This window comes from Acanthopagrus latus, chromosome 6 (assembly GCF_904848185.1).
Source record: "Acanthopagrus latus isolate v.2019 chromosome 6, fAcaLat1.1, whole genome shotgun sequence".
NCBI classification, from domain to species: Eukaryota; Metazoa; Chordata; class Actinopteri; order Spariformes; family Sparidae; genus Acanthopagrus; species Acanthopagrus latus.
In genome coordinates, this window is record NC_051044.1 from 7800906 (window position 1) to 7820411 (window position 19506).

The following is a 19506-nucleotide window of genomic DNA, read 5'->3' on the forward strand; positions in this document are numbered from 1 at the left end:
GCAGGGTCACAAAGGGTTAAAAGCTTGTGACTCCCCACCAGTCAGTCACAATTAAAGGAGCCTGTGAGACGAGAGGCGAAGCGTCCTCAACGAACTCAAGCGAGCTCCATTTGCATTCGTACTGTGCAGATACACCATGACCAGGATGACTGAGAATCTTCACAAACATGTAGCATCTATATCTCTTTTATGTAAGCTAACCGATGGGATGTAAAGAACTCAGTCGTTGTTATTCATACGATTTAAAACCCCAATAAATGCCATCGTTCTTTGGTCGGCCGGGAGTTATAGCGGGTGGGGACGAGGCAAAACATATGAGGCATCACAGTTTTTACAATACATTGTAGTTCGACACATCCAACCTATGAAATGTCTGTCTGCAGTCGGTTCAATCAAGAAAAACTACCTCATTCAATCATTCATTCATTCATATTTTGTCTATTTTGCTTGTTTCATTTCAGAAATAGCAGTAGAAAGAAGAAGAAAAACTTGTGTCACCTGCCGCTCTCTAAATATTGACATAAGATGGCAGCCGCTGCCCTGAGTTGAGAAGATCTGCAGCACAAAGCCTCAACAAGTCACTTTAGAAGATGGACTGGATTAGAGGTGTATTTCTCGGAGAGAAGATGATCCAGTGTTTGTTTGTGTGCTCCTGGGGAGTTGCCATTTTCGTGCATGGAGGCAACTTTGAGTAAATCCCGAGCGACGGACACATGCTGCATTTTTAATGCTTCCACTATCAAGGTGACTCGCTTTTCATTCTAGTTTTTCAGAAGGAGGTCGCACTAAAGTTGCAGCTCTTCACTGATTACACACAATTCTACAGAAATTTGGTGACAAAAGGACGTGTGTGTTTGTGGGAACTTGAAAATATTTATCCAGAGAAATTCTGAAAAAAGATCGTGAACCACTATCCATAACCAATTATTACACTCAACAGGAAGGAACTTAATAAATGAAATAATGGGTTGAAGAGACAGGCATTGACTTTCTTCTCTACAATAGTTTGTATTCGACAATATGAATACAGGAAGCTCATTGAAGTCATCTGCACTTATAGATTTCTGCTCTGTTTCACTGCCTGAAAAGGCCACACAGCAGCTGAACATCCACCTTCTTCTTCTGTACAGCCGGCCGTCCTCCCAGCCACATTCACTGAAGCTGCCCACAGTCAGCAAACCTACAAGTGCAGCAACAGCCCTCCTGAAGTTTGTCTTCGGGGCTAATGAGCTATTACACAGTTACAGTGCAGTCCTTTCCCTGCGGGGGACAGCAGAGCGGGACACGGACGCATTAAATATTCACCAGTTGTCTGCACAACTACATCCATGACAAGTTTGCAAGGATGACAGGTTCTGCCTCAGTGGCCTGAAATGCTCACAATCACACTCTCGTGTCCTTTTTGTCCAGCCTTCTGCGGCATAAAATGCACTATTGCTTTTCATCTTTTAAAAAGTGAGACTTCTCTGTGGTGCTAACGCTAACGGCTTGCAAAATCATCTGCAGTACGTTAAATACTCGAGTCATGACTCATTGATTAGCTGTTAAAGAGCACTCAAAGCGGAAATCGCACAAAAACATTCATCGCTTCTTCCGCCTCACTTATTCTGGGATTTATGTGAGAATGGGGAGAGAGGGAAAAGAGGAAGAGGAATAATGAAGTTGTCTTGGAGCAACAGTACCCCTCGCTGTTAGCCGGAGGAACTACTTTTCATCCTCCCGAAGCTGCTGAGTGTCTCGGGGGCTGTTTGACACAGACAACTTTGAATTTCAAGCAGATAGACTTCGCTGCAACAGAGCAGTGAGGAGGAGAGTGGGGGGGGGGGACACAATAAGCCATGAACAGAGGCATTAAGATCTTATCGCGCCTTATCTTCATGACACTGTCTCCATTATTCCGTCTCAGGTTGGGCGCACGTTACTGGGCACCGCATTTATAAGGTTATGGAGCAGAAACAGACTCTGCAGAGGCAGCCACTGTTCCGTAACCAAATGCAACAAATGAGATTCTCCCTCTCTCTCTCTCTCTCTCTCTCCCTCTTTCTCTCTCTCTCTGTCTCTGCCACAAATTGCAGGAGCGAGATTATCGGGGGGTGCTGACATCGTCTAACTCGCTCATCAAAAGACAGACTGATTCCAGCAGGAACTCGGGAGACTATTCTTGTCCTCCATCACCCAGCCCCTCTAGATCTGAATGTCATGAATTTCACAACTCTTCTCCGGGCCATGATAACAGAGGAGGAGGAGGAGAAGGGAGGATAAGGGAGGAGGTGGGGGTGGCACAGGATAAAAAAAGAGAGACAGATAGAGAGATAGAGGAGAAAAAAGGGGGGGTGTGTGAAATGGGCAACAAGGTGTGGATGTATATATAGGATCATTAAGCATGACAGGACCCAGTCGCCTTTGTTTCTATTTTATCTGTCTTCATACAGCCATTTACAGGCGCAGGTGGCGTGCTGGAGAGGAGACGGAGGAGAAGGAATATGAAGACACAAATCACACCAACGGAGAGGCAGAAGCTGTGAACGAGCCCCTCGAGCCATGTAGAGCAAGGGGCACAACGTGACGATTTACAGCACCGAAACAAGCGCCACGATCCCGCTGAAAAACAAAAGCCCCAGCAGGACGCGTAAACTCGCTCTCTGGAGTGAGAACCAGGAGAAGAGGCCTATTAGAACAAATAAAAAGAGATATTGGAGAGCCGAGACGGGGAGGCGGGGTAGGGGGGGGGAGAGAAACCAAAGCTTATTTTTCATGCAACAACTACTGGAGGGGAGAAAACCCCGTGGACCACATCCTTGGGATAATGACTCTGCAGATAGAGGAGCAGGCAGAGGCCCAGTCAGGGGCCGACTTTGATTTATCCACATGAGAGGGCGAGATAGGGACCGAGAGGAGGCAGGGAGGGATTTCTAATCATGCAGCCTCATCAAAATAATCATTCATTGAGACCTCAGGGCCCGTCCACTGTCAGTAACCTCCATCCTGACCTGCGCTGGCCTCCTCCTCGGCATGTCACCAGATTAAAAACTTCTTACACTTCAACATGCTTGTGTTTACAGCCGAGATGTGGCAGTGAATGTGAAAAATGGGAGGCAGTCAATGCAGAGAAGAGGGGTTTTTTTTTCCGCCTGTTTCCTTTTCTTCTTGGCATCTGTGGCTGTGACTCTTAATTGGGGACCTGTAATATGCAAATTGCCTGTCACTTTGCAATATAACGACATTTTAAAAAGAGTAACAGAAAATGTCAGGTTATGTGTTCATATCACGGCCAAGTTTCCTAAATATAGAAGCAAGAAAAATCCTTACGCCTTTCATATATAGTGGAACTAGCATGTAAATACTGTGTGCTGATTCGTTCCAAACAGGTTAAATTAAGAGACGGATATCTATCAATAATATGATAAAGGATAAGTTCGCCCAAAAATAAAAATTCACTCATTATCTAAGTTAAAAGACGTCATTTAGCCTTGTTTTTTTAAGTTGAAATCTTCTCTGTAGTTGCTAAAAAGCTTAGCTTGTGCCCTGTCTGAAGGGAGTGCATGAGCTCAAACACACGTCCAAAGTGAGATTTCTGCAAAATCATAAGCAGGAAGTCAAATACTCAAGCAATGACTCAATGATTAGCTGTTAGAGAGCACTCTCCAAATAAAGCCTTTTCAAATCAATTTGGGATCTCGTGGCTTCTGGAGATCTTTATGTTGTATGTTATTATTATTGCAGCTTTGTCACGTATATACACACACAAATCCCATTCTACTTCAGTTGAGAATCACAGCCAACAATGTTTTGCTGGTTTTATTTTGTGGACTACGGAAGTTAACCCAACTTTCCATCGGCATGACGGTCAGCAGATAAGCTCTGACTTTTCATATATGGGAGCACTTATCCTTTAATACTAATATTCACATGCCTCAGGTTGAAACGATGTGTGGCTTCATCGATGCATCAACTGTCATAAAGTAAATGAAATAAAATAAATTGATACCAAATGAACAGGAGAAATGAAAATGCAGAAGAATCTCATGTTCTTCAATGTGTTTTTCTTTCCTGGTTAAATTGGTCTGGTCAAACTTTATTCTTCCATTTCCTATTTTCTCTCTTATACCGGCTCCAAAGTGATCTTTTGCTGATGTGAGAGACATGGCACTAAAAAAGACTATAACTCTATACTCACTTGATACGACTGATCTTGGGCTGTTAGCTTTAGATTGCTTTTTTTTTGGTACAGAATGTGAACTGTTGAGTTTGTCCCTGCTCTCTTCTACTGGAGCCACTTACAAAGAAATCACCTCAGGGTCAGCGAGGAGACAAGGAATAAAAAACTGTAACAGCAACCATCAACATGCTGCCGTTTGAGTTAGTTGACTTGGAAAAATCTGAACCTATCCTCGATTACTGGTAGTTTTACTTTTGAAAAACTAACTCTAAGAAGAGTTTCTGCTTTTTATTGTTTCTTTGTTTTGTTGGTTTTATCCTCACAGAAGTTAACAAGAACATAAAAGTGAAGTGTAACATCCAGTGGAGTCCTGTTTTTACGCTTCTCTCTGCTGTGCACTGAATTCAAAGCGAGTCAGCTCAAACAAGTTATGAGCAATTTGAAAATCAACATCTCCATCTGATAAACATGTTGAGAGTGTGAGCAGCGCTGACTCCCTGCAGCACAGGACCCGCTGGACGATGGACTGCATTATGCATATGAAGCCTGAAGGGCTGGGAGCTGCAGACTTTCAGCACCATGGACAGCACCAGCAGAAAGTTCTGATAACAGATCCACTTAATCCTGCTGACATTCGGTGAATCTATCATTGCTAACATTTAATGCACTGAGCAGCTTTGTTTAAATCCACTGACCTTTACTGGAAAATCTAGTCAAGACTCATAGTTTCCACGATGCTCTCTGGTGTTATCTATACGACCTATTTGCTGCCATCTGCCCATATGTGCTACTGTATGATGTATATTTGTATGTTTTAATGGTGTGCAGTGCAGGAAGAGGCTAAAAAAATGTCCAATGAGATGGACAATAATGTTAATCTACTCCAATTTGTAAATGCGTCACAATAAATTACAGGAAACAAGCGATAAATGCACAAAAGTTCTTTCCATTTGATGTAATGCCAAAGCTACAACAAATGATAATCATTTTAATCCAGATTATTTAGCATTTTGGATTCATAAATACTCCATTTTGTTAAGCAAATGATAGATTCTGGATTCTGGATTCTTTCCAGACACAGTTGTTTCCAGTGATGTGACCTTGAGTCAGTCAGTTTCAGATTCAAAATAGGTACTGCAAGTATTACTTCTTTCTATAAAACAAAAAATGGAAGTAGAGCAACCTCCCCCAAAAAACAGTTTCAAATATGTATTTCATAAATTTTAACAACAACTTTACATTTTCCCCACTCTCTGAACAGCATGGACAAGTTTTAAGCACATCTTTTACATAATATTACCTTTTCCATAGTCAGGGCAACCTTGTTAGCGAACAGAAAGACAGAAGCGTAGTAAGAAATACCTGTCTGTTCAGCTGGTAGATGCTCAGTTTTGTTCACCAGCTAGTTGCTAACTTTGCCTGCTGTTTGATTCTGGGCAGGTTGTGTAACATTGATTGATCCTGCACAGCCCAAACAAAGTGTTGAGAACTGAGACTTTTTGACTCTTTTTCTGATTCACTTTAATAAGGTTTGGAAACATACTTCAGCTTTCATTGTCCATCTTAACTTTCCTCTAACCAAAATGTACTCGGGCAGCCCCTCTATAGCCCAGGGTGAGTTTTTACTTCTTTTTTTTCCCCCCACACCACAGTATTTCCAAAAACTCCAATCACGAGACACGCCGGAGTGAAACAGCTTCTCAAGGTGAAGCAAGGTGATTTCTAGCACAGAGTCCCAGTGTGCGGCGTGATCTCCGAGTTCACACCGCTCCACGGCTCTTGGCAATAGCCCTCGAGTTTCGTTGCGCCATCAAAGGGCAGAAAAGCTCTTTCATTTGCCTTTGTTCCCACTGTGGCATTTCACCAGATCTGACAGCGCTGGCACTGTCCAATCCCCGCTGTGGCTCCGACCCTTTGAGAGCCCCCAGACTCCAGCTGGGGAACTGCTAAGCTCGCTCCTGTGAGGGGAACGACTCGGTGTGACGAGCTCTCTGGGACGACGTTTCATCGACTACAGGTTTGTAAACCCAAACAAGCATCACAAGACCGCTCTGACAGGATCGTAAAAATATCACTAAACTCATTTCAACAGAACAGCACCAGCACTGAAAAAGGGATGATGGAAAATATTTATGGATCAATAAAACAAAAAGCTTCAAAATGTCAGAGCTACTTTATATTTGACGGGGGAGAACAGCGGAGCCTGATGTGAATCTATTTGTTCCAGTGAGGTACAAATTTTGAACATGAAATCTATTGCACAGGGAACATTGATTTAACTCGATAAATAAGGGGAGGAAATATCATCCTTATCAGACCGCAGCACTCACAACAGGTTCCATTGCTCAGAAATGTCCAACAACAGGCAGCCCAGGGCAAGCTGTTATAAATAACATCCATCTGGACCCTGTATGATAAAGGAATACACAATACTTTAGCCCTTAACATCACTCAAGTCCAATTCTCCCCTTGAGGCTGTTTTATCAGTTTCTGTTCGGAAAAACTCTGCAGCACTGATTCTAGAAATCTTTTTAATGCACAAATGCTTGGAGTGCGTGGAGAGAGAGGAAGAGGAGTGGGGTGACAGTGGTCTTGGTCATTTTCTATTTCTTATAAGCAGTATTCAAGTCAGGAATAAACCCCCCCCTCCCTTCCCCTCCCTTCCCTTCCTTTCCCTTCCCCCTCTATCCCACCTTTCAGACTGGAACCAAAGCCTAATCAAGACGTCTGTGTTTTGGAATGATGTATGACTGGCGACACAAGGTCACATCAAAGACGAGCCGAGGGAGAAATTCATTGTATCCTCGATGAATGGAGTCCCTGAATAAAAAGAGAAGCATTTAAGGTAGCAATTTATCAGTTTGATCAGAAGAGCTCCATGCGTGGAAGTGGTCCGAGTGAGTCAAGACTACTTTCTCCAAGCACAAGCAAGGACGTCAGTGTTAATGTTCCAGCAGCAGATGAGCACACATGGTGGCTTAAGTGCGTCCTTCAGAGAATCAATATACAAGTGAGCTGAGATTTATATATGTGTCAGTTTGATATTAAAAGGAGCAAATGCAAGAACTGGACATCTCAATCAATCAATCAACCAATCTGCCTCGACTGGTTGGGTTGAGAGAGACAGAGAGAGAGAGATTAATACTCTAAACAAATAGAGGGCAGCATGACATTATTACAATCCCTGACTGCTGCTAACCGTAGCAGCCTTTAGCTAGCATGCTCAGTCAACCATGTTGCTAGTGGTCATACTAGCTAGCTCTGTGCCGGTATTGTTTATCACTGAACCATCACATCTTCATGTACAAAGTGGCTACAGGGTAGCTGGTTAGCATGCTAACTTTTATAGATACCCCAGCAACACAATGACTTTAACATCACAACCCTTAAAAATATTCATTTTTGCACATTATGTTAATTTTTGAGTGTTTCAATAACAGAAATCTCACATAATGCTCCTTTATGCACTTCAGGTTGTAAATGTATGTTCACATCGTTTCGTAGGACACATTCACATTCACCGCTGTACCTCTTATATTCATTTCCTTTCCTTTGGGGTACCACAGGGCTCAATCTTAGGACCACTGCTTTTTTTCGCACATGCTCCTATTTCAGACATTCCAGACATTTAGACGTTCATCTCATCTGGAATTGAGTATTGTAACCTTCTCATGTCATCCACAATTCGGCCAAAACATTTGACACATAACACTGATTATTTCCTCACTTCACTGGCTCCCTATTTCAGCCACATTGGACAACAAACTCCACATGAATCAGCACCTCTTTATCCAGCAGAACACCTTGCAAAACCTTCCATTTTCCCATGAACATTCAGATCACAAGATGCAGTCTGACTCTTCAATCTATCATCTATCTTTTATAAAGAGGATAAATAAGAAATCAAACAGTTGGCAGGCCCACACAGAGCTTTGTCTTACTGCTCTCCACTGCTGTGGAATATCTTTTTTTTTTCCAGTGAGGCTATAACAAAAATCAAGTGGATGTGTACTAAGGTACCATACAAGTGTGTTTAGATAGATGATATAGCCTTTATTTGTATTTACTGTGCTCAATCAACATTTATTTGTAATGAAACATGCGTAGTTAAGGTAAGTTAACGCACTTAAATCAGTGCAAATTCTTTATGATAATATCTTTCATAGTATAGTTTGGTGAGAGACTAAAGTGAGCAAATGTGCCTCGATGAGTGCGACCGATAAATAAATCTACCTGAAGGATTTAAGTTAAGATTAAAATATATCAGTGATTACAATATAAGATATAATTGTCTTCTGTCCTTTAAATCTACTCAGTTGGCAGAATAATGGTTGCAAATGTAAGTTTCTGCAAACCACGGACATGATAAAACTTTCTTTATACTGCAACTTCATGTTTGAGGTTCAATTTGTAATTTTATGAAAGTCATAACTTTATGATATGTCAGTCAGGTGATAAACATATAATCTGTAAATGATAAGACACTATTTGTAGATATTCAATATGGTATGTAGCATTTGACATGTAGAAATGTGAACAAAACCTTAGCTGCTGACATTTTATCCAGGTGACTTCGCTGAGATACAGGATTTAGCAAAAACATACTTACTTATATTACATTTAGCAGAACCTGAATAATAATAATATTGATACTGTGCTCCACACAGAGAACGTGTCTTTCCATTTGCCCTCCCTAGAGAGATTCTGATTTAGAAACCCCTTTTTTTTTAAACTCATTATTTGCTGTAACTTGTATTCATCAACTTCACCTTGGCACAAAACCTCCAGGGCAATCCTCGGCGTGATTTAAATTCTAATACACTATTCTGGAAAATGCAAGTAAATACAGATAAGGAATCCTCGAGTGGGAGGGAGCAGGTCAAGAATCTGTAGACACCTATTTTTGCCCAGAATACATTATTGTTATTGATCGAGTTTTCTCACAGTGGAAGAAACAGTAATATACAAATGTAAATTGGGCAGATTTACTGTGTGGTATTTGCTTGCTTAAAGGCTGAATATTTGATATCCAAGGCTCCACTCTCTATTTGGACCAAAGCCTTGGCATGTAATTGGCCACTTGAGTAGTGATGCTACATATCACAGAAGGAAAGTCAAGCAGCGAGTCTGTAGGTGACTCATTAAACATCTTGTTCAAGGACACATCAGCAGGAGGGATAACGTCCAGTGGAGGGACTCATCCCCGCTCCCAGCGACCTTCCAAGGCAATATTAAATCTTCTCATTCCGATCCTTCTAGGAATCGGGAGGATTGCTGTCTCCAAATGAACACTATTACTTTCCTCCGTCTGAGTAGAACCACATCTGTTTTCCTTTTATTTTTCATTTCTTTGTATTTGCTATTAGTGCGGCTCACGGTGACGCAAGGTTCTTCAACCTGAAGCACTGAGAGTTAATCCGCGAAACAAAAAAAAAAAAAATAAGCGGGTAATTTTGGAGCAGGCAATTTTCCTGAAAGAAGCCGTAACACTGCATAGTGGAGCCTGTAATGAGTTTAACTGGGAGCCATGGAGAGGCCCCCGTGGGCTGCCAGGCAATACTCCGACTGAGCCCGTCCGCCAATACAGGGCCGTATTAAACATTGTCTGGGATAAGTGGAGTTTTATTGTTACGGGCACAATGAACAAATCCTAGTTAAAATAAGATTACTTACTGATGAATAAAGAAATTCTGTGAGGGATTTTCCATAATAACCTTTCCGTGAAAGACTGAAAAGTCTGATTTGTGATTGGTTGATACATTTTATGGTTGACGGGGTGTAATTATCAAAAACACCAGCATTTCATTATCAGGAGACGCTACAGGTGAACAGGGCTCATATTAATAAACATCATTGTGAAACTTTCCCAGTTGATCATTAAATCAAAGCAATTGTTTTTGTGTCTACATTTTTTAGAGTTGTATGCTTTTAAATATGCAAATGTATTACCATAATCAAATATACACTGATTAAAATGCTAATTGAAAAAATTCCCGGAGCAGAAGTGTTTACAGATACCAGCTCTTATTTCATTGTGTTAATATATTAGGGGAATTTTGAGTTTCTCTTTTTTTAATGACTATGAGTCAGAAAATAACATCGACAACAAAAAACGATGTCCGCCAAATTTTTTGAATAAATATGCTCAATAAATCAGGTGAAGAATAATAAATGAACAAAGCCTCCTGTAAAAAATCTCTAGAATATTGTATAATATGGAGACTTACGGCTCAGAATATGAATATTAAAATCAATATATGGTAAACAGGAGCAATAATATTAACTTACAGATATCCTTAGTTGGTAACTTATTTTAAAAGGTGTAATTTGTCAAATATGGCCAGAATTCAACTACGGGTGTGGGCAGGGACCAGAGGACTCAGCATACCAAGACTTTTCATCATTTGTGGCTTTTTGATGGCGGTTTCTTGGTGGAGGCATGGTGCAGTGTATTGCTATCGTGTGGTCTTGTCTGAGGTTGCTAAAACCACATAAGCTAGCAGTCGGAAAACTTGATCTCTCGAGGGTCTTACTCTGTGTCACGATGTGTTAGACCATGGATTAAACTTACACCAGAATATCCCTTAAATTTGTTTTGTGATTGCGGTGTGACACTGAGACAGCTTGGTTTACATCTTGAAGTATATAATGCGGAATTATGAGACAGGACAGGCTCAGGCTAGCCGATTAGCATGCTAACTTCAGCAGATATTTCCACAACACAGTAGATGGATATCTTTGACATAAACTCAACTCTTTTGATTCTTCACACACTCTTGACAATGTAAGAACAAAGATTCTGGCCATATCTTACAAACCTTTTCTGATATTTGACATTTAAATATACAAATAATCCAACTAAATATGCACCATTTTGCATTTCCGTACGGATCAGAAGTATGACCTAAAACAAAAATGTAGATTTGCATTCTGAACATCAATCTTTAATTTAGAGCAAGCAGGTGCGTTCATGTGGGTCTGTGAGGAGACGATGCTGCCTGCATGAATTATGAGATAAAATCAATATTAACGACAAGATAAAAGTGAAACGCAGACATTTCATCTGGTTTGAACATTTCTAATCATCCTCTGATGAGTCACAGCACAAAACCAACTTCTGTAACCACCAGACTGCGCTTCACACAAACGCATCCTGCAGCTATTTCAGTGCTCGATGCCGAGAAGTTAAATAAACAGCCACATTAGTTATAATACAGGGAGCACTGCAGCCCGGATGGAAATATAATGACTGGTTCATTGTATTCACATCCAACAAGCTATTTGGGAGAAAATGATTCCAATACATCAGTCTGAAAGCTTTGTCTCGCTTTGTTTAGTAGAATTTTACTTCTTCGCATTTGTTCGGGACATTTCTTTTCATTCAGACAGACAGTGGTGCCACATTTAGCTTTGTGTCCCCTGTCAGAACTGGATTTCCAGAGAATCTGAAAAGCACAGGCAACCGAGGTGACCCTGCACCGAGACGCGTAGCCCAGATCAGGCAGCGCTCCCCCGTCTTGACAGCCTCATCTGTTATTTCGGGCTATGAGCTGCTGAACACTCTGCTACCAGTGACTACTGCATCATTCCTTGACCCAAAGATCAGAAAACTTTATGCCTCACAGCTGTGGTCCAAGGCAACACATCACTGACAGAAATGGACACCGAGGAGGAGGAGGAGGAGGAGGAACATGAGGGAATAGAGAGCAAACGGAACATGAAAACAATGGATCCGGCCTGTTATTAGAGTCATAACCCGGCACACAGGAGCTCTGAGGAGGACAATACTGACAAGAGATGTCAAACAGTAACGTATACATTAGTCAATAGTCAACTCAGTGAGGAAAACATGTCAATAAAACCCATCTGACATAAATGTGTTAGTGTTCTGGCCACATCCGTTAATTCTTTTCCCCAGAAAGTTTTTGTTGCTTCTTAGTATAATTGTAATGCCTGTACTCAAACATCACCTCGACCTGAGGCTCTCTCGTTTGTTTATCTGCTTAGCATTCTAAATCTTTTGGGGATAAACATAAAACATACCGCAAGCCACAGTTCTGTCACGTCTGCTAAACATGGCATCTGAATTTCTGTGGCTGATAAAGTGGCATCATTTTGTTAAAAACGCACAAAATAGATTTTGTTTGCAAGGCATTTATCTCGACAGACTGCTGCGTTGGTTTTGATGTGCGCTGTGTTTACATGGATCGTATTATTCCACTGGTAATCAGTATATTAGCCCTCATGAAGCAACTTCAGCGAGAGGAGACTGATCTATTCTGGACCAATCTTAATACATTTTCAATCAGATCGATAGGAACAGTGTTAATCTGTTCAACGTCAAATAACTTAGCTAATAACTATGCAAATGCTTAATCCATGTTTCTCTCTGGTTGCGATAAACTGATTGTTTCTGCCTCATGTTCGCCTCGCACGTGGGTCAGAAACATGGCGGCAGCAAAACACAACTGGTTCTGTGATGGATACGACTGCTTTGCTGGAGAATTTGAAAGACTGCGTCTATAATAGATCAACAGAAACACAACGCTATGATGAAAATAGATATACTGTGTGTGTGTTAGATGTAAAACATACGTTGGGATCTTTTTTTGTCATTTGTGTCACTAGTTAAAGATATCACCTCGACTCACAGGTTAGAAGTCACTGATCCAGACAATAAAGTCTGACTAAATGATGTGTGTGTGTACGCGAACAGATTTAACTGCAATCACTAATTCTTTAAGGTGTAACTAAATGTTAAGCTATTGATCTGATCGGTGACTTTTAGTACTGGCGGCTGGTTCATGTTTGATTTTCTGAGGTGCTGATGGAAACATTTTAAAGGGCAGATCCTTCATCCTCCACCTCGTTAAGCATGACAGGTCCACGAAACAGACCAAAGCATTCTGGGGATGCACCGCAGCCTCGGTCTTCTACACACTGTACAGCTTCTGCACTCCGAGAGCCGAGCTGACAGTAGGCCAGCTCATGAATTATTCACCCGGAAGTACACAGGCAAGCAATGCAGATTGCCTTCTTGCCTACTGAAGTGTCCTGCACTGTCAACAACACAAAGATAAAGGCACTCGACTGTGGAAATTGGAAATAATGTGGAAAAGTTGTAGAAGCTCTGCACGGAGAAAACAGCCGGAATAAAAAAGACAGAGCGGAAGACAAGAGTCCGACTGTTGGGTTTATATGACAGTGATTACTATCTCATGTGTCATAGAGGTACAAAACTTCCCCCCTTCATGCTTTTCACTTGGCTATCACTTTTTTTTGCAAGCACAGCGTTAGCAACATGGCTACGGCTAACAGTTTGGCTATTGTGCAAAGCAAAGAACAACCTAAGGAATCCACATTTGATCCACAAATCCAGCAGGCAGGTTTAGTTACTCATTGATCCAGTTGAAGGAATTCCAGTTTTGAACCATCTCCAGTATCGCTGGTAAGAGGAACAGATATCGTCTGGGGAATGGATTTTGACCCGACACCGCTACTCTCCATCGAGTAAATGCCTGATGCTTCACTCTGGTTTTACCTCCGTTTCTATCACTCTCTTCACCTCTTCGCCTCCTCCATCAGCGGAGTTAGTCCTCTTGTTCCAGCGTTACCTGGGGAAAGCGACCAGGGAAAACGATGCCTCTTCTTGTTTTGGTTGCATAATGATGCTGATGCAGCAACATTTTTCTTTTTCCTTTTCCCCCTAGACAGTATTTTGTTTACAGACAAGATCCAAAGAAAGCTACAGCACCGCAAAAGGAAATCGATTCATTCTTCTAATCAACCGAAAAACTGAACACAACCAAACTGAACGATGCAAAGAGAAGCCAGACATGAGATGCAGTCAGGCGATCAGGAGTTCAGCTGCATTATAAATGCAGTCCTGCCACTGGATGAAGAAACACAAAGGAAGCTCGGAGCATTAAGTGCACCTTGCTGACACCTTTATAAATATCTTTGTCGTTAAATGTGTTTAAACCCTCGGCTTAAACGCACAAGCCAATTCAGGAGGAAAACAAGACGGCGAATGCGATAAAAGAAAGAGGAAGCCCTCTGTCCCCAGACGAACGCAGCGCATAATGGCTTTGACCGTGTTTCCTCCCTAATTAACCGCCGAACAGGTCCATAATTAAAGGCAGTGCACTAAAACCTCTGGAAGCCCACACGTCTTCGTCAAGGTAATGGAGAACAGAGTCTGTAGAAGGACAGCGGGGTTTAAAAGGGCTGCACGCTGCTGGCTGTCTCTGCTGCCGACTGCACGCAGAGGCAATAATCTCAGCAAACACCAGTCACAGCCATCGCAAACACCACAGGAAGTGACCCGGAGCGCTCCCGCCGCACGGCTGCTCGCCATACACAGAGCGGCGATAAAACACCATGTGTTTTTATTTCTATTCTCTCTTCACTTCTGTGTTGTTTTCTCCCCGCGGGGCAGGTGAAAAATATATGAGCTTGAATTCTATTTTCCACTTCTGACCGTCAGCGAGATGTTGTAATGAGCGATGATGTGCGTGTAAGTGATTGTTCTCCAACCTGTAAGCTGCCGAGCTTTACGGTCCTCTGGTCAGCTGATCCTGAGGAAAACAGAGAAAATCTCAATTAGTGATTAAAAACATTGGAAATATGCCACCCATAGGAGAGGAACACCATCAAATGAACACATTCAGGTAGCCACAGCTTAATGTACTCATCCATCAACGAGCAGATTGCTTGTCAACAATTAATACCATAATCATTTTCATTATGATATGCAGTGAATCTCATCTCGCGCGCTTGACTGAAAACACAGCTATCGTTTCCATGCGGCTTGCATTTGACTGATTTGCTGACTTAAATACGAAACACATCCGGGAGCAGATTAAACCACCCACCGGCCCCCGGAGTCTGTGTACCCTGAATTTAACAGGCAGCTGCAGGAACGCACATCATGAATATCAATTATTACTAAAGTGGAGCTGTGAAAATTAGCCGGGGCGGTTCCATTGTGTCGGTTAATGGAAACTCAGACAGCCGTTTTAACTGTAGGGTTAATGCCTAGTACTAAGCCACCATGACAATTCTGTCCCTGAGCCTGAATAATAAATTGAAAAATGTGTGTGGGCCCATGTGATTGGTGCACGAAACCCATTTATTCAAAGAAGAAAGAAAGAAAGAAAAAAAAAAAAGCAAATAAGGACAAAGTGGAACAAATTATTGTTTTTGCCCAAAACATTAGATTCATGCTTGAAGAGCTTTGCTTCTAAAATTTGACATCATTCATTTGAAGAACGCGCTCTATGCAAGTTATATCCCAAACGTCAGTAAGTAAGGAAGTATCTGTATGTGCAGTTTGTATTTTTGAGGCAGCAGGACGACAGTAATCCGCAATGAAGCCTTCTACCATCGTAACGTCATCGCAAACATGTAAATTATTATATTCTTGGTAAACCAGGTCAGGCAAACTCTGTTTTGGGCTGCTGTTGGTGTGTTTCTTTCAGTCATGGTCTTAGCTTAGCTTCATCAGTGTTAACACGCCAGCTAACGCTGTTTCAAGCTTCAGAGACTGAACAGAGTAGATCTGCTTGCTTCCCTTTCGCTGTCGACGGGGTTACAGTTCTCTCTGCAGGTTGGAGGAGGGAATCAGGACGACGTGGAGGCCCTGGTGTCTCGTATACAGAAACACATAGTAAACCTCCAAAAAACTATATCATCATCCATCGCAATGTTTTTTTAAAATCTTTATTTCTCCTCATTTGACTCCATTCCACTCTCCTCACTCACCCTCCCGATGTGAGCTCGTGCACTGAATGCATAATACTCTGCAGCTGAAAATAGTCGTCTACAAGAGCTACTCCTGTTGCAGGAACGTTTGCTAAAAAAAAAAAAAAAACACACACACACACCACCCGGCTTTTTTTTAGGAAAAATGTCAACTATTTATAACCCGTTTTGAAACATTTATGTTTCCAGTAAGAATCATTGTGCCTGAAGCTCAGTGCTGTGGAGAGGGCAGGGGAGGTGGGAAGTAGTGGGCAGATTTTTATCTTGCCATATCATTTTTTTACTACTAGGTTCACTCTTTGACAAAGAAACTCAAAAAAGGTAAGTAGCTTTTTTTGTTTTCTTCCGTAATCTCCCATGAAGTACTAGAGAACTGGCCATTTTAGTAGCTTTCTTCTCAGTACTTACAGCTACAAGTTAAGTCCAAGGCACCTAAACACAATAAGCTGATGGAATAAGCTCCTTGAGAGTGAAGTTCACAGCTAATTAACCAAAGTTTGTACTTAGATGGATGACCCCGTGTTCCAATCCAAGCATAAGCACATTCCCATAATGCATCTCCAGGTTTTACATGAATTCATCCCCCATTAAATTGTTTACTGCATTTTCCACGTACAACAATACCTGACACGCTACACCTATTTTTAGTCGTCATTATCTTCGCCATCAGTGACACATCTGATGTGTGCACTAATCCTAATTAATAGTAGGGGGGAGGGGCTAATCAGCCCAGTCCAGTTATCTTAATCGACCCGTTCCGCTGGGGAACAAATGGAGAAGAAATGAACATAATTGAGTCAAGCACAACTGTAATCACAAAGCCTTGACGGGCGAAATGGGATAATCTGATCCGGCACGCTTCCAGGTGGAGGAAGAGGAATAATAAATTATTTAAATATGAGTCAAGAAACATAAAAGCACAAAAACAATTGAGTCATAATGGCAAAGTGAACCCAGGTGACTCTGTGAGGTAGCCGCGATCTTGATAAAAGAATAAAGAAATGCATTTTGTTCACTCCTCCATATCAACTCCGGTATGAGTCTGCATGCAGAAGACAAAGCTGCACCGCGTTCTGAGGTCTGATCAATATAAACAAAAACATTCCTTTTTTTTCCAGCCTACACCTCTGCATACATCTGGTGCACAGGGTCTGTTTGCACAAGCAGCTCACCTCCACATGCTGTTAAAATAGCGCTGCCGTATTGGATTTCACCCTCGGCTCCAGCACGGAACAAACATAAAATGTGCCGAGATCAATACATCAGCAAAAGTGTCTCGCTTTGTCCACGAAAAAGTTTTTTTTTTTTTTTTCTAATTACTAACACTGCTTTGATGTGCTTCAATGGAAAGACGAGTGAACACTGAAGCGTGACGATTTTTCCTCAATAAACAAATTTGGGACTTGATCAAAGAGGACGTACTGAGACTCGCAGTGCTGCAGGTTCATGCTCACAGGGGAGCCTGTCTGCTTTTAAGAGATTCGTGCACGCTGAGAGTAAAATTACATTTAACTCCTCTTACTTGCACAACACAGTGATGCTGTCAAGGACACATGTGGAAACAATACAACATACATCTAAAAATAAGCAGTGATGAGATGTTTCTAACTGCAGTTTACTCTGTGCTGTATTTAAGGACAATGTTGGGGTATTTTACTTCAGTATTTCCTGCCTTTGTCTTTTTCTTTATGTGTTTTCCTTCACTTATGGTTGGTCGATCTGCATTCTGGTGTCTGTTCCCTGGTCCTTGTGCGTCCCTTCTGGTTTGTCCTCTGCTTTGTGTTCTGTCTCTTTGTCGCCAGGTTTTTTTACCTCCTGCCTTTTTTATCGCTTGCATTTTAGATTTTGGACTTCAGCTTTGTTATTCAAGCTCGCTTTTTGTTTTTCTAACCTGCCTGCCTCTGTGTTTTGTGTTTGGGTCCTTTACTGTAAAACCCAACAACTTTACACCTCCGATTCACTGCATTAATTTGATAACTATATTTACTAGTTACATTGCTGAGCAAGACCAAATATACTGATAATAATCTGACTCGATCAGAATCAGAAAAGACTGTCAGTCCCAATAATCACTCACGTATCCCTACAAACACAGTAGCTATGTTTACATGGGCTAAATTTCTTTATTCTGACTGAGGATTTCTCGACTGTGTTCATGCGATGGGATTTAAAGGGTCTGGAGTTTACATGCAGCAACGAATTTGATCGAAACAACTGCAGTTACAGCGATGTTACATCCTGCATTCCTCTTCCTCAGCAGATATTTTTCTCTGTTTTGGCGCTTGTTTGATCAGCTCCCTGTCCATCGTCCCTGAAGATGGATATCTTCTATATATCGTCTTTGGCATCCTATCACGTTAATTTATCTATGAGTTTTTATTAAAAACAAATTTATGTCACCACGCATTTATGTGAAGATGGTGAGCGTGCCCTGAGAGAACATGGCTGGAAAACAATCCGGTTATATTGTTGACATTTTTTGCTTCGAGCGGTTTATGTAAAGGTCTAAACTACCTCTCTCCCACCAGCTGGTGCATTTTTATTCTGTTTGGGTAGTTTAAACAGACTATAATCAGAATATTAGGATAAAAAAAGCAGCTAGTGTCCTATGCTGCAAGTAATCTCTCAGTGTGAGGAACAAAGCGATTTTCAGCCCGTGCTGCACCTGTCAGGTGTGTGTCGGGGAATGTCTGAGAATCCCGTAATATCTTTACTGTCACTCACTGCAAGATCCAGACACATTTACTGACGTAAAGTCGACAACACTGCGCTCTTGTTTTCTCCTCTTGTACTATAAGAACAAGTCTCCTGCTGTGACTGGACAACATTTTATTTATAACATCATGACACAAATAAAAACCCACCTGTAAGCTTCTCCACAACAACAACACCAACACCACCTGCAGTAAAGCACAGAGCTCTCACAACGTATTGCTCACATGGTCCAGCTTAGCAAGAAAGCTGCTCTCATCCTTTCTCACACAGGAACATCTCGACAGATCGAAGCGGGGCAGAGAAGGAGGATCAGGAGCATCCCAAACACCCCGACTTCTGCCAGATTACACTGTAAACAAGACACTGAGTGTGTACAACTGTCTCTTTGACACAAAAGCTCTGACAACAGCTGAGAAAGAAAATGCTAACAAGATGCTTGTCTCTATAATGACTGGATTACTGAATATATGCTGCACATTATGACACTGGGATTGCTGAATGAGAATATTAAAAAAAAGCCTATCAAACGTTGTTCCTAATGGATTTTTGATACTACGCCTCTCCCAACATCGCCCGAGGTTGACAAAATGCAACAATAAACGGAAATAAAAACACAAGGAAGCTCTGCATGACATGGGCAGATGTCTCTGAGAGCCGTAGGCGTGGAAAACATTTGGAGGATGAGACGGAGAAACAATGAGTAGCCAGAAGGTAGAAAACTGAAAACACAAAAAATATGTCCGAGTAAACAAAGGTCGTCGCAACGAAGTGATCGCAGAACACAAGACCTGAGGGAAATGTTTCGTGGAGCATTGGCTCAAAGAAAGAAAAGTGAGTGGAGGAAATTTGAAAACGTATGCTTGTGTATT

At 41.7% G+C, this 19506-nt stretch overlaps 1 protein-coding gene across 3 annotated transcripts in view; it reads right to left on the bottom strand.

Moving 5' to 3' along the window:
• The window catches only part of si:dkey-166d12.2 (rap1 GTPase-activating protein 1), a 112729-nt gene that overhangs the window by 75490 nt on the left and 17733 nt on the right, over positions 1–19506 (bottom strand). For all 3 annotated transcript variants that reach the window (XM_037099996.1, XM_037099999.1, XM_037099995.1), the window contains one exon: positions 14696–14736. The gene's annotated coding sequence lies outside the window, so the exon portion shown is untranslated. The remainder of the gene's footprint in view (positions 1–14695; positions 14737–19506) is intronic.